Here is a 4,379-nt window from a genome sequence, read left to right on the forward strand (position 1 = left end):
TGCACCTCCTGCCGCCCCAGCCTGGGCTCTTCCCCCCTCCCCCGCACTCCCTGCCACCCCAGCCCTGGGCTCTCCCCCAAAGAAAGAATTGGGTGGACTAAATGGACATTGCACCTCTCTATCTGAAGCCTAGCAAGGCAGGTACGTGGATCCCACTAGAATTTAAAATAAAAAGTAAGGGAAGGGAGGCTCTACTAGACTGAGCAGCTTTAGATACAGTACCAGGCATGTAGGAGGATTTCCACTTCTGAGCCATGGAAGCAGAAATTGACTTTTCTTTTCCAGATTTAGCTAATATTCAGAAAGGGAATCTAGCACCTGCCTTCCAGATTTGAACACCCTCAAAATTCAGGAGTGCTCAAGCTCAGTTTGGGCAGCTGTTACTTCATTTCTCCCAAATCAAATATACTGATCCACTGTAACTTGCTGTAGAAAAAGCAGAATAAATTGAGCAAGAAATGCTTCCCAGTGGTTATTAGGACTGGAATTGCTATTTTCAACAGCCATTGCTTTTATTATTATTAATATTATTATTTTTAAGTTTTAGTTTTATTTGTTTAAAAGGAAGACAGTGATATTGCATTGGCAAATTCCCCATAGAAACAAAGAATGGAACAAAAGAATAATAAAGGCACCTCAACTTTTCCTCATTTATGTAGGACAGTCTTATAATATGCATCCAGATAGCCTTCAATCACACAAGCTGAAAATTGTTCCACTTTACTGCAGTTCTGTAACCATATGGGAACCAATCCTGTCTGTGTTCTGTGCACATCCAAAATTCCTGTTGAGTGCCCCACCCTGGGAGCGAGTTACCAGTGACCTGGGGCGGCAGGAGGGTGCAGGGGAGGGGGGGGGCAAAATTTTTTTTGCTTGGGGCAGCCTCCCCCCAAAACCTAGAGCCAGCCCTGCCTCTCCCTTGCCTGCTTGTACTGCCAGAGCCAGAGGCAACTGCTGTCTGCTGCCCCCAGGTCCTAGCGTCCCCCATTCACTAACGGGAAGACAGGCTGCCCTTACCCTGCCCTTCCACCCTAGCCCCGAGCCTCTCCAACGCCCCAAACCACTCAGCCCCAGCCCTCATCCCCCCGCACCCTAATCCTCTGCCCCAGCCCTGAGCCCCCTCCTGCATGATGAACCCCCCCATCCTCAGCCCCAACCCTCAGTCCCCCGCACCCTAGTCCTCTGCCCCAGCCCTGAGCCCCCTCCTGCATCATGAACCCCTCATCCTCAGACCCACAGCCCTCACCCCTGCATCCCCTCCTATCCCCAAACTCCCTCCCAAACCCCCTCCCCACCCCCCCACCCTCAAACTCCCTCCCAAAGCCTGCACCCCCTCCCTTTGCACCGCCTCCCACCCCCAAACTCCATCCCAGAGCCTGCACCCCTCACCCCCTCCTGCACACCCACCCCCTGCCCCAACCCGGATCCTGCACCCAGCACCCCTCCTGCACCCTAATCCCAGCCCAGGACCTGCACCCCAGACCTCCTCCCCCCATCCAACCCCCCTCCCAGAGCCTTAGGCAGGTGGGGGGGATGGGTTCTGGGCACCACCAAAATTTCTACGACCCTGCCACCCATGCGAGTGGATAAGGGTCAGGGCAGTCAGGGGACAAGAAGCAGGGGGGGTTGGGGTTCTGAGGGGGGCAGTCAGGGGGTGAGAAGTGGAAGGGAGTGGATGGGGGCGGGGCTTCCCCCCCAGTGTCCTCTTTTTTGATTGTGGAAATACGGTAACCCTAGCAAATTAAACTGCTATGTTCAGTCATTCTCTGGCCTATTTACATCTGACATGGAATACTGGGGCAAGTCACCACCTAATTTGGTGCAGTATCCTTAAGAATCAGTATTTCAGATTAGTACCAGAGTAGAAATTGTATTCCTGCAAAAAGTTAATTGGCGACCACTCCTGAGACATATATGTCCATAGTATTATCGTGATTTTATCACGAGTCTTGCAATATTCAGTGTTTTCCTTAAAGCTCCAGCCTTTAGAGCCATACAAAGACAGGAAAATCTCAGTTTTTATTTAAAAAAGAGAGAGAGAGAGAGAGAGAGAGAGAGTTTCTAGCTCTCCTGGTTTTGGAGAAAAGCTTGAAAACATGAATCTTAAAGGCTCAAAAACCAGAAGGGAAATAAAAAGAGACCAAATTTTATTATTTTTTTAAAATCTTGTAATTTTTCAGCCAAAAATATTCCATTCCATGATACTGGAATCTTTGAGGTTGGCAACACTGAAATATACTTGAAGGATATATTTTCAGTTCTACACAAGCATGCAAAGTTTATTTCAGCTGTACTTTCAATAGGCTTACGCAAGTTTTGAAACATCATTATTATTTTTACCACAGCACCCAGAGGAGCCAGCCAATTGTGCTTAGTGTGATACTAACTCATAGAAAAGAGATAGCCCCTGCTTCATGGGGCTTACTGTCTAAGGGCATCAGTTCTGCGATTTAATACATGCAGCCAGGCCCCCATCAATTTCAATGGACAGGCAGCAGGGTCCACACATATAGATCATTTTAAGACAAGTTAGCTTAAGACAAGATGCAATAAACTGGTGTAACAAAAATGGAAGGAGAAAGGGGAGGCAGAACTGGGTGACAGTGACAGAAACACACCAGGGCTAAAATAGACTAGCTATGTGTATAATTTGTATGTTTGATTTTTTTTAAAGATATAAATAAACAAGAGACAACGACATCAGTAATCCCTGCTGGCCACCTGCCTAGCCATTATCAGTTGGCAATTTATTGTAGGCATCACAGGCAATTCAGGTCTTTAGGAGAGATGATACAGAATCATCCTTGCCTCCTACAAAATGGAAACAAATCTGGGAGAGTCGAGATGATACATACAGAGTAGACAAGGCGAGTGAGCCAATATATTTTATTGGACTGACTTCTGTTGGGGAAAGGGACAAGCTTTTACATTCCACGCAGCTCTTTTTTAGGTCTGGTATGATAAATGATACATCCAGGTTGGTCTGCATCATCCAGGCCTTAGATCTGGGTGATTATATAAGGCAAGGTGGACAACTGTCCAAATGTCCAGGGCTGGACTGCTGGACTCTGACTTGTGCTGGCCAAGGCAAGCAGATCATGGTACTACTGCCCAGTTACACATTTACTGTATTTATGTTATTGCATTTATTATTGGGGGAAAAACAGCTTACATACCCTCTTCCCCACCCTCACAAAATGACTATTACCATTGAGTCAGCCTTTTTTAATGTTTAAAAACACCACAAGCTTAATCAGTTTAATATAATAAAATACTAATAGAATAAATAATAAAAAGCATGTATAGAATGGTCCACCCAAGGATCTCATACACATTGATGAAAAGTAAATGATTTAGCGTCACAACACACCTGGAAGGTATGAAGTACTATCATCTTCATTTTACACATTGCGATACTGAGGCACAGAAGGTTAAGACCACATTTTTCAAAAGCAGCTTCTGAGTTTCGGTGCTGAACTTGGGATACCTTGGGCCAGATTTTCACCAATGTTGAGCATCAACAGCCCCAATGACTTCTAGTGAAGGTGTGAACTATCAACGGTTCTGAAAGTCCAGCCCAAGATAGCTCAGCTTTTGCACCAAAAAACAGAGCCTCCTGAAATCAGAGGCCTCTCTTGAAAATATTGGCCTAAGTGACTTGCCCAAGATCATATAGTAATTCTGTGGCAGAGCCGGAACAAAATCCAAGTCCCTTGACTATCTATCCTGAACCTTGACCATCCTTCCTCCTTTGTGAGGAGAGGAGAGAAAGGCAGGAGAGCTCCCACTGTTAGAATATTCCCCCTTGGAATCTTGCTCCATTGTATCAACGGAAGTTGATATATGATGAGTATTTATTATATGAATTTTTATATATATAATTAATTTTGTTCAACTGAAATTATTATGAGCAATAGCCTAAACTTATTCCCCACATGACTGTATTACTCTAACTATTGCTCTTCCTCAACCCATACCCTCCCTCCTGTTTGTGGCCTTCACTCTTTCTATCGCTTCTACATGCATGAGACTGTATGCTCTCCAGGGCAGGAAACATAGCTCACATTTCCAGAAGTGTCCAGTGACTATGGGAACCTCCATTTTTGGATACCCAGTTTGAGATACTGAAAGGGGCCTGGTTTTCAGAAAATGCTGAGCACCACCCCAAGAAAATCAAACCCTTTTCCAGTGGTTCAAGTTGACCACCCAAGAACTGAGACACCAACACTTGCTAGTTGCTAAAATATGCTCTATTTGATTCTCTGGACTCCTCATACCAAAGCATCACCAAACAGACAATCTTATGGAGCTTCCGTTCTCGCTTTCCTCCCATACAAATCTACCAGCCAGCAGTCTCCAGCCCTGTCTCACGAAGATCT

Source organism: Terrapene carolina, unplaced genomic scaffold (assembly GCF_002925995.2).
Source record: "Terrapene carolina triunguis isolate 2854851 unplaced genomic scaffold, T_m_triunguis-2.0 Scaffold85, whole genome shotgun sequence".
NCBI classification, from domain to species: Eukaryota; Metazoa; Chordata; order Testudines; family Emydidae; genus Terrapene; species Terrapene triunguis.